A 12,260-nucleotide genomic window follows, 5' to 3' on the forward strand; every position below is an offset into this window, starting at 1 on the left:
GATTCAAAACTGTATATTAAAGTATGGAATATGAGTTTAGTATTCTGTGACCAGGATCCACTTGCACTATTCTAAGAACTCTTTGATGTAACTACACCGAAGTCATCAAAAAGACACAACCACATTTTTTTTCTATGGCATTTGTATCTTGATCATAGTGGTATTGACAAGATAAACCTCTGCAAAGAGTTAATATGCCTATATCCACTGAAAGTAAGTTCATCTCATTCGCAGATGGATGTACATTCAGGGGTGGATATGAGTTTTTCGTTGTATTCTTAAAACGATAACTCTAGATTATACCTTATGCAAAGAAATTTGAAATGTTTGAAAAATTTCATAAATTTCTAGCAATGGTTAAAACCATTAAGGTAAGTGGTTAAAGATCTTGCGAACTGATAGGGGTGGAGAAATAGTTAGTAGATATGCAGTTCAAAGATCATTAAATTGATTTTTGAATTATATCCAAACTTACCTCCCCAGAAATTTCGATTTGCATATTGATGATTAGTTACTCGTCGTTGCCTAAATCCTTCAATGGTAATATAATTTCAGAATGATGTAATGGTTGTATACTTAATGTAAATCATTACTACATTCATGGATGACCTAATCAAAATCTTAAGAAAATCTAGAACTGTTAACCATGGTTTGCATGTTTGTTAGCTATTCTAAGTGATTGGGGGTGGACCATCCCATAGTCAATAGATAAGAAAGTGTTTGTTTAAACAAATACTACTTTCTAAGAAAATGACTAAGTCTGAAAAATAAAGTAGCAAATAAAGGAGATATTTATTTCTTGATTCCAAAAGTGTTCTATCATCTTATTTGACATATGATCATCCCACTGCTTCTGTTGTCTTGTCACATCCGAAGAGGTCAATACCATTTAGTTTTCTTAGACATAATTCACGGTACCTTGTCGTAGTGGGAGAGTTTCTAGGAACTCACCTTCTTATGACTTGGAAGACACTAGTGATGAAAATCCATTGTGAGTTTAAACAAGTAATGGATTGTCAAGATAAGAAACTAAGAAGAAAAGCCAATAGAACTATGGTTTAATCCATTCACATGGAGTAACCTAAAGTTTTCTATTACAAGGACATAAAAGGAAATTTTTGTTAATAAGTCTATTCAATGGACTTAACAAAACTTCCTGTTCCTAGTATTATAGGTTTCAGTTTATCTAAACCTATGGCTTGAGGTATACCTGGAAATTACTTACTCTAATGCAATCAACTTACTTTAGTAAGATGCTGAAGCATTTTCTTTCTAATGGCAATCTATAGAAGCTTCTCGACTTCTAGGCATAGATTTTATTTATCTAAGGAAAAGTCTCAACTATTCCAGAAAAGATAAAGCCATGAAAGAATTTCTTAAATTAAAAGTGAGAGGTCTTAGATATGCTTTTTTATGCCTTAGACCAGACACCTGCTGTTGAGTAGGAGTAATGAGTAGGTATCAGATTAATCCAGGAAAAGAACATTGGAAGACAATCAAGTAAATCTTAAGATTAAGAAGAGGAACTATATGTTAGTCAATAAGGGTGTATTTAAAACTCTTAGACCACACCTTATCAGATTTCAAAATTTTCCTTTGTGCTAGAAAATTTTTCTGATAAGATGGTGATTACTCTGGGGGTAGAATAGTGATTTTGGAGAAGTGTAAAAACCTATCTGAAGTCTCTAGGTCTACCAGAAAAGGACTGAATGTTAAAGTTGCAGGAAAGGTACTTATTCAGTCTAAGGAAAGTCCTATACATTTTTGGCACTATTCCAAATTGCCTAAACTACTAGTGTTATTTCCTGATTAACCAAAAGTAGTTGCAAAAGCTATAAAATCCAGTATCCCAAAAAGAGTAGACATATAGAGAGGAATTTAACATTATCAATTATTTTGTGATTAAAGGAAGAGTAATGGTGGAGAAAAGGTTGTGTTTAATTCAACCTTTCATATCCTATTACGAGGAGTTTACTACTACTACACTTGATTTGTATATCAAGGTGTTGAGATTATTTGAAATGCACTTTTTGTTTTATATTAGTGCAAGTGGGAGTTTGTTGGGTTTTATGCCCTAAATAAAACTCATTTCAATATAATCAGATTTACTTATTAATATAGATCAGAAATAACATTTAATGTTGCATGGTTCACATGATTTATTTCATGATTATATGTACATAATGTATGAATTCATCTGAAACCCTTTTCCATACTTGATCCTGTTTATTGTGTTGTCAACACTTTGGAAAGTAAACATGACTATGTGAATAAAGTTTCTTAGATTTATCAGACACAGGGTTTTACTGATATGATAATCTACAACAGAGTTTACTTGCATTTGGAGAAATGCTATGTTCTTTCCAGAGCATTGGTTAAAGTAAAGCTCAGGTTGGATGCATGGAGTATGCATCGGAAGGGACCGATATTGAACTTTGACTTAGATTTATTAAACTTACCGTAATATCTATTCAAGTTAATATCGCCTAGTTGATCCTAGATCAAATGATCTTAATCCTGCTATGATTAGGTTCAATCTCAAGAGGCTATTCGTGTTCTTTGATTTGTTAGTTAAGCCTACTTTTGGGTTAGGGTGATACGTACATTTTGGGAACACGGTAGTGCAACTGAGTGGGAGCGCTAACATAAACATGGAATCTATAGCTTCTATCTGGCGAATAGTAAGTAAAGGATGATCTCCTTCGAGCTTGACCAAACAAAAATAAATGGTGGAGTACTCATTTCACATATAAGCTGAAATATCACTTATTCGAGGTTAAGTGTTTTAAGGATTAAATACATTGTAGGGTGTAACGGTAATCTAATCCCTTTACAGTGTAGATCATTCATATAGAGGATCATTGATCAAATTAGGATTATAACAATGGATAACTAATGATGTGTCTATATGGTGGAACATATAGAACATTCTATATACTGAGAGTGCAATTCTAAGTTCTATGCGTGGATTCAACGAAGAATTAATAAGTCAGTGAATTTAGGTAATAAATTCTTGATCTGCTTATTGGAAGCTCGGTTATATAGACTCATGGTCTCCCCACTAGTTGAGATAATATTTCTTGTAAGACTCATATAATTGGTTTTGATTAATCAATTATAAGTCTCAAATTAGACTATGTCTATTTGTGAATTTTTTCACTAAGTAAGGGCGAAATTGTAAAGAAAAGAGTTTTAAGGGCATATTTGTTAATTATGATACTTTGTATGGTTCAATTAATAAATATGATAAATGACAATATTATTTAATAATTATTTATAGTTATTAAATAGTTAGAATTGGCATTTAAATGGTTGAATTAGAAAATTGGCGTTTTTGAGAAAATCATATGCATAAAAGATAAAACTGCAAAATTGCAAAAAGTGAGGCCCAAATCCATACTGTATAGGGCCGGCCACTTTTGTAGGGTTTTACCTCTGATGATTTCATTATTTTAATGCCAAATAATTCAAACCTAACCCTAGTGGAATGCTATAAATAGATAGTGAAGGCTTCAGGAAATTTACACTTAACTTTCTACTTTTTCCTTCAGAGAAAAACCTGAGCCTTCTCTCTCTATACCTAGCCGCCAACCTTCTTCTCTTTCTTCTTCCTTGAAATTTCGAACCTCTTACTGATTAGAGTAGTGCCCACACACAGCAAGTGATACCTCAATCACAGTGAGGAAGATCGTGAAGACATTCAACAAGAAGGAGTTTCAGCACTAAAGAATCAGAGAAAGAGATCCAGGTTCAGATATTGATATTGCTCTCCTACAGAAAGGAATCAAGGGCTAGATATCTGAACGAAAGGTGACATTTAATTCCGCTGCACCCAATGTAAGGTTTACTAAACTTTATATGTGTTTATTTCATCGTTTTAGAAAGTTCATATTTAGGGTGTTAATCAACATACTTGTGAGTAGATCTAAGATCTTGGTAAAATAATTTCCAACAACTACAATGTATTTTATCCTTAAAACACTTAACCCTGTATAAATGATATTTCAGCTAAGTGAAATGAGATCTCCACCATTTATTTTCGTTTGGTTAAGCTCGAAGGAAATCATCCTTTACTTTCTATTCACCAGATAGAAGCTATAGATTTCATATTTATGTTAGCGCTCCCTCTCAATTGCACTACCATGTTCCCAAAATGTACGTATCACCCTGACCTAAAAGTAGGCTTAACTAACAAATCAAAGAACACGAATAACACTCTTAAGATTGACCCTAATCATATCTGGATTAAGATCATTTGATCTAGGATCAATAGGTGATATTGAATTGAATAGATATCACGGTAAATTCTAATATATCTAATCAAAGTTCAATATCGGTCCCTTCCGATGTATACTCCATACATCCGATGCTGGTAAACTTTGCCAATGTCCTGGAAAGGACATAACACTTATCCAAGGTGTAAGAATACCTATCGCTGATTATACCATGTCAGTCTAAATCCAGTGTTCTAACAAATCAGGGAATAAACTTTCGAACATATAATTAAGATTACATTTCAATGTGTTGACAACATTATAATCATTAACAAATTGATATGTTCTGGACTTAAATAGAATTCATACATTATGTACATGTAATCATGAAATAAATCATGTGAACCATGCAACATTAAATGTTATTTCTGATCTATATTAATAAGTAAATCTGATTATATTGAAATGAGTTTTATTTAGGGCATAAAACCCAACAGACTCGCATAGGTGAAATGATTTGGATGGGCCCTATCATGTTACTAGGTTTACACAGATGAAAGAAATAGCAAAAATTACCTGTTACAAATTATTTATAAGATCTATTGACAATTGGACTATGATTAAAATGAGATCATTGGATCTGTCAACAAGTTAATCATAGCAATTTAGATCAAATAAATAATAAGTTTGAAAAAAAATTTGAATACATAATAATATAATCAAACAATACAAACCATAACAAGTAACTGATCTGGAATATTTCGAAAGTAAGCTAAAATATCTTAATTTTAAAATTTAAAAAAAAAATTAAATTTTAAAATAAATATCTTAACTAGAATTCAAATTTAGGTTGTTAGAGAATATTTGAAAAAATTCAAAATTCAACAAACTCCTAAATTTTCTAAATTCTAACAAAAAATCAAAAATATCTAACCAATTTTTCAAATATCAAGTTTATTCAAAATTTAAATTTATTTAAAATTTCTAATAAGATAATATAATAAAATATCTTGAATTTCAAATTTAGATATTTCATTATTATATTCTACGTCTTATAATTTAATAAATTTAAATATTATATAAATAAACTAATTGAAAAATAAGATATTTTATATGGTTAGAATATTTAAAAAAAAAATAATAAAAAGTTTGAAAAATTTAAGGTTTGAAACCCTAAAATACCTATTCAAACTAAGCTAACCAATTTTTCAAATTTCATGTTATTTTTGCCAAAATATAATTTTAATAAAAAAATGTCTAATAAGATAAAATGTTAAACCTAACATATTCCTGTTGGAAATTATTTTACCAGGATCTTAGATCTACTCATAAGTATGTTAATTAACACCCTAAATATGAACTTTCTAAAACGATGAAATAAACACATATAAAGTATGAGAAACCTTACATTGGGTGCAGCGGAATAATATGACTCCTTCCGTTCAGATATCTAGCCCTTGATTCCTTTCTGTAGCAGAGCATTATCAATCTCTGAACCTGGATCTCTTTCTCTGATTCTTTAGTGCTGAAACTCCTTCTTGCGGAAAGTCTTTCTTCACGATCTTCCTCATTATAGTTGAGGTATCACTTGCTGTGTGTGGGCACTACTCTAACACTAAGTAATTTTTGAAATTGAAGAGGAAGAAGAGAGAGAAAGGGTCGGCCAAAGATAGGGAGAGAGAAAGGCTCAGTTTTTCTCAATGAAAAAGTAGAAAATTTAAGTGTAAATTTCCTGAAGCCTTCACTATCTATTTATAGCATTCCAATAGAGTTAGGTTTGAATTTTTTGGCATTTAAAATAATGAAAATATTAGGGGGAAAACCCTACAAAAGTGGCCGACCATGCATAGTGGATTTGGGCCTCACTTTTTGCAATTTTGCAATTTTATCTTTTCTGCATCTGATTTTCTCAAAAACGGCAATTTTCAAATTCAACCATTTAAATGCCAATTCTAACTATTTAATAACTATAAATAATTATTAAATAATATTGTCATTTATCATATTTATTAATTGAGCCATACAAAGTATCATAATTAACAAATATGCCCCTAAAACTCTTTCTTTACAATTTCGCCCTTACTTAGTGAAAAATTCACAAATAGACATAGTCTAAATTGAGAATTATAATTGATTTATCAAAACCAATTACATGAGTCTTACAAGCAATATTATCTCAACTAGTGGGGGGACCATGGGTCTATATAACCGAGCTTCCAATAAGCAGATCAAGAATTTATCACCTAAATTTACTGACTTATTAATTCTTCGTTGAATCCACGCATAAAACTTAGAATTGCACTCTCAGTATATAGAATGCTCTATATGCTCCGCCATATTGACACATCATTAGTTATCCATTGTTATAATCCTAATTTGATCAATGATCCTCTATATGAATGATCTACACTGTAAAGGGATTAGATTACTATTACACCCTACAATGTATTTAATCCTGAAAAACCCTTAACCCCGTATAAATGATATTTCAGCTTATGTGAAATGAGATCTCCACCATTTATTTTCGTTTGGTCAAGCTCAAAGGAGATCATCCCTTACGTACTATTCGCCAGATAGAAGCTATAGATTCCATGTTTATGTTAGCGCTCCCACTCAATTCCACTACCGTGTTCCCAAAATGTACGTATCACCCTAACCCAAAAGTAGGCTTAACTAACAAATCAAAGAACACGAATAGCCTCTTGAGATTGAACCTAATCATAGCAGGATTAAGATCATTTGATCTAGGATCAACTAGGCGATATTAACTTGAATAAATATTACGGTAAGTTTAATAAATCTAAGTCAAAGTTCAATATCGGTCCCTTCCGATGCATACTCCATGCATCCAACCTGAGCTTTACTTTAACCAATGCTCTGGAAAGAACATAGCATTTGTCCAAATGCAAGTAAACTCTGTTGTAGATTATCATATCAGTAAAACCCTGCGTCTGATAAATCTAGGAAACTTAATTCACATAGTCATGTTTACTTTCCAATGTGTTGACAGCACAATAAACAAGATCAAGTATGTGAAAAAGGATTTCAGATGAATTTATACATTATATACATATAATCATGAAATAAATCATGTGAACCATGCAACATTAAATGTTATTTCTGATCTATATTAATAAGTAAATCTAATTATATTGAAATGAGTTTTATTTAGGGCATAAAACCCAACAATTCATAATCTTATAATTTTAATTAATAAAATATATTTCAAAAAATAACAAATTTGAAAAAAAAATATGATATGGTTAGCAAACTTTGAAATTTGAACAAGATTATTCTAAAAGATAATATTTTAATATCAAAGTAAGATCATTCAAATTTAATAAAAAATAATATCTGATCTTATAATTAAAATAAATAAAATAATCTAAAATTTCAAAATTAACCATAAGGCTCCTTTGTCAGAAATCAAATTTTCAAAATTCAAAGCCTACTAATATTAGAAACTAATTTTAATTAATTAAAAAAAATTAATAAAATTAATTTTATTCTGACAATTATATTTTTGATTGAAAATTCATATTCTACACAAAATTCTACCAAAAATTGACTTTTGTTTCAATGAAAAACGATTTTTGAATCAAAAGTTATGACAAAAACAAGTTTGAGGTACATGGGTATGCTTTACATACCCCTGCGCGCGCGGATTGGGGTGTCTGACCAAGCATCAAGGCTGCATGCAGCCTATCTGACCGAGGGACACGGGCGGGACAAGGGTATGCTTCGAACAAGGCTTTGTCTGAAGGGATTTTGTCCCATGCGCGCGCGCGAGTGTGCTTTCAAACCCTGATATTTTCGTTCAAGTTCAAAAAATCATAACTAATTCATAAAAAATCCAAATTAGGTTCTGTAAAAGCCTAAATTTATTATTTTTTTTATCTACTTTCGAGAAAAAAATAATTCCAGATCTAAATAAAAAATATTTCAGTAACATATATTGCGATTTCTAAACTATCATCAAATAAGCACACAAACCACATGAAACCATCCAAATCAATGCATATCATCGTTTTAATTCATATTTCATGAAAGTAAATCATTACCATGGCTCTGAGGCCAGTTGTTGGAAATATTTTACCAGGATCTAGATTTACTACCATGTATGCTTCATTAACATCCTAATATGAATTCTAAAACAATGAAATAAACACATATAAAGTTTAGTAAACCTTACATTGGGTGTAGCGGAATATAATGACTCCTTCCGTTCAGATCTCTAGCACTTGATTCCTTTCTGTAGCAGAGCATCACCAAGATCTGAACCTGGATCTTTTTCTCTCCTTCCTTTGATGCTAATTCTCCTTCTTGTTGTTTGGATTCTCCTACAGTCTTACACACTATGATTGAGATACCACTTGATGTGTGTGGGCACTACTCTATCACTCAAGGATTTCGAAATTGAAGAAGAAAAGAAGAGAGAAGGTGGCGGCTAGAAGATTTTCTCTGCAGGAATGAGATGCATCATCTTTTTCCTAAAGCCATCACTACCTATTTATAGGTAACCACCTAGGTTTAAGTTAGAATTATTTGGCATTAAAATAATAAAAAAAATAAATGATAAAAGCCTATAAGAGTGGGCGGCCATGGGCTTTGGATAATGGGCCTCACTTATGCAATTTTGCTATTTTATCATTTCTGCATCTCATTTTCTCAAAAACGCCAATTTTCAAATTCAACTATTTAAATGCCAATTCCAATTATTTAATAACTAAAATTAATTATTAAATAATATTGTTATTTAATATATTTATTAATTAGACATATAAAGTCTCTTAATTAACAAATAAAACCTAGAATCTCTTTTCTTCACAATTTTTCCCTTGCTTAGTGAAAATTCATAAACTAGACATAGTCTAATTTTAGAATTACAATTGATTAATCAAAATCAATTAACTGAGTCTTACAAGCAGTATGGTCTCAACTAGTATGGGGACCATGGGCCTATATAAACCGAGCTTCCAATAAGTCGAACCGAATTTACCAAGTAAATTCCCTAACTTATTAATTCCTTATTGAATCCACACTTAGAACTTGGAATTGCACTCTCAGTCATATAGAACGCTCTATATGTTCCACGATATAGATACGCTATTAGTTATCTATTATTATAATCCTAATTTGATCAATGACCCTCTAATAGATGATCTACATTGAATAGGCACTAAATCACCGTTACACCTTCAATGTATTTTATCCTTAAAACACTTAGCTCCGTATAAATGATATTTCAGCGAAGTGAAATGAGATCTCCACCATTTATCTCTGTTTAGCCAAGCTCGAAGGATATCATCGTTTCACTCCTAAATTCCTATAGAAGTTATAGACTCCATATTTATGTTAGCGCTCCCACTCAATTATACTATCATGTTCCCAAAATGTACGTATCACCCTGACCCAAAAGTAGGCTTAACTAACAAATCAAAGAACATGTATAGTACTCTTGAGATCGAACTTAATCATATCAGGATTAAGATCATTTGATCTACGATCAACGGGTGATATTGAATTGAATAGATATTACGGTAAATTTTAATATATCTAATTAAAGTTCAATATCGGTCCCTTCCGATTTATACTCCATACATCCGATACTGGTAAACTTTGCCAATGCCTTGGAAAGGACATAACACTTATCCAAGGTGTAAGAATACCTATCGCTGATTATCATGTCAGTCTAAATCCAGTTAACTGACAAATCAGGGAATAAACTTTCGAACATATAATTAAGATTATATTCCACTGTGCTAACAGCACTATAATCATTAACAAATTCATATGTTCTGGACTTAAATAGAATTCATACATTATGTATATATAATCATGAAATAAATCATGTGAACCATGCAACATTAAATGTTATTTCTGATCTTTATTAATAAGTAAATTTGATTATATTGAAATGAGTTTTATTTAGGGCATAAAACCTAACAGACACAGAGACTAGGTCATGCAACAACAATATGCACCGAACATGATCAACATGGCTCTCATCAGTATAACCAAAGAAGGCAATTAATAAGAATAACAAAAGAACATATTCTTTTTTATTTTCTAGAAAATTCAGTAGCATCACGGCTGTATTTTGAATAAACTCAAAAATCATAACCTGCATAAATATTTGTACAAAAATATATTGGCACTCAGTGCCCCAGAATAGTCCAGAAAAATATGCAGATTAAGTTTTCAATTTTTCAAACAATTTGTAAATCATAAAAATTTAGAATATGTCTAATGTTATACCACAGATATAAAAATCAAGTCTAATAATCAAGTTGAGTCTCTACCTCTCCCAAGTCGTTAAACTTTGTCCAAAAGACGATCTTAAGCTGTCAAGTCCTGAGCTCCAATTGTTTAGTCCAATCTTAGATATTACTCTCACATATACCATCAAGTGGTTAAATAATTATCATCATGGCATTGTACATTCAAAATCAAGTCCAACAACATATAATGTATGACTATATTTAAAATTTGGGGTTCCGAAGCCTCACCTAAGCGGTGCACATTAACTATCGTTGGCGGTAAAAATTGGTGTATCGGAAATGTCACCGAAAATAGGGGTAGTATATATCAAAGTGACCACCTCGACGAGTAGATCACACCCATGCCAACCGTTTGTCAAAACGGTACACGTTATCCCCGAAAAGTTGCCAGAAAGGGGCAGAGCTTTGAAAATGTCACCAAAAAAAGTAGCGAACTGGGCGAAATGGTTTAGTGTAGGTTGTTCTCCTCGATGAGCTGAGTTTAGTGGTGAAGACGGCTCGTCAAACGGACACCGGAGATGACCGAAAATTCCGTTCAAAGTTTGAATCACTAAACTTTGACTTGTGATCCCAAGCTAACGACGCCGAAAGGAGCGGCGCCGCTTGGGGGTGAGGTCGCTGACACCTGGGGTTTCGTTTTGTCCGGCGCGTGGGGCTGGGCGGTGGCCAGAGATGGGTCGCTGGAGTCCGCCAGTGATGGGGTTTGTATGTTTCTTTTTTTTTTTGTTTTGAGAGAGAGAGAGAGAGAGAGAGAGAGAGAGAGCGAGAGAGAGAGAGAGAGAGAGAGAGAGAGAGAGAGAGAGAGAGAGAGAGAGAGAGAGAGAGAGAGAGAGAGAGAGAGAGAGAGAGAGAGAGAGAGAGAGAGAGAGAGAGAGAGAGAGAGAGAGAGAGAGAATGGGGAGGGTTTGATCTGATTGTTTTATTATTTTTTTTATTACACATATATATTATTATATTTATTTTTTATTATATATGTATATTACTTTTGAGTTTTGAACATAAAGTGTTGTGTATTTTGAATTCTAAGTGTGATCACCTAAGCATTATAAAATGAGGTGTTTGGTGCTCATTTGAGAGAGAAGTTTTCTATAAAAAAAAGTACATTGTTAGAAAACCCTAATGCTTGATAATTCCCAAAGTTATTTCTTAAAGAGTTTCCTTAGTGCTTAGAGATAGGGTGAAATAAGCTTTTGGACAAATGTGTAATATCTTGTTCAAGTCATGGTAATCCTCACTATTTTACACTCAAAGTTGTGAGTGAGTGTATTGTATTTATATATATATATATATCTTTTTGGAAGAGGTTTCAATGGTTACATTTTTATTGTAACCATCATGGTTACATTTTTTTAAGCCATTGGATTACTATTAAATGGTTGTGATTATTTTGGAAATTAAATAAAAATAAATAATAAATAACTTGTAACCTGAAAGTAACCTAATCATTTATTTCCTTATAAAACTTTAATTAAGATTAATTATATTTTAAAATTAAATTAATTATAATTATTAATTAATTTTTTGCAATTCATTACTATATAAGGATCTTTTAGCAATTTATTTTTTTATACTTAAATTATTTAAAATTTTATAGCAAAACTTTTTATAATTTAAAATTATACACATATAATTTCATAATTTAAATTTTATTATACTTGTAATCTTAATTTTAAATTATTACACTTAATTATTTAATTTGTTTATTTAAATATTTAAAAAGTAAAAAATGAAATAAGTTGAAGGATTTTTGAGAAAAAAAATGGCT

This window comes from Cannabis sativa, chromosome 4 (genome assembly GCF_029168945.1).
Source record: "Cannabis sativa cultivar Pink pepper isolate KNU-18-1 chromosome 4, ASM2916894v1, whole genome shotgun sequence".
NCBI lineage: Eukaryota > Viridiplantae > Streptophyta > Magnoliopsida > Rosales > Cannabaceae > Cannabis > Cannabis sativa.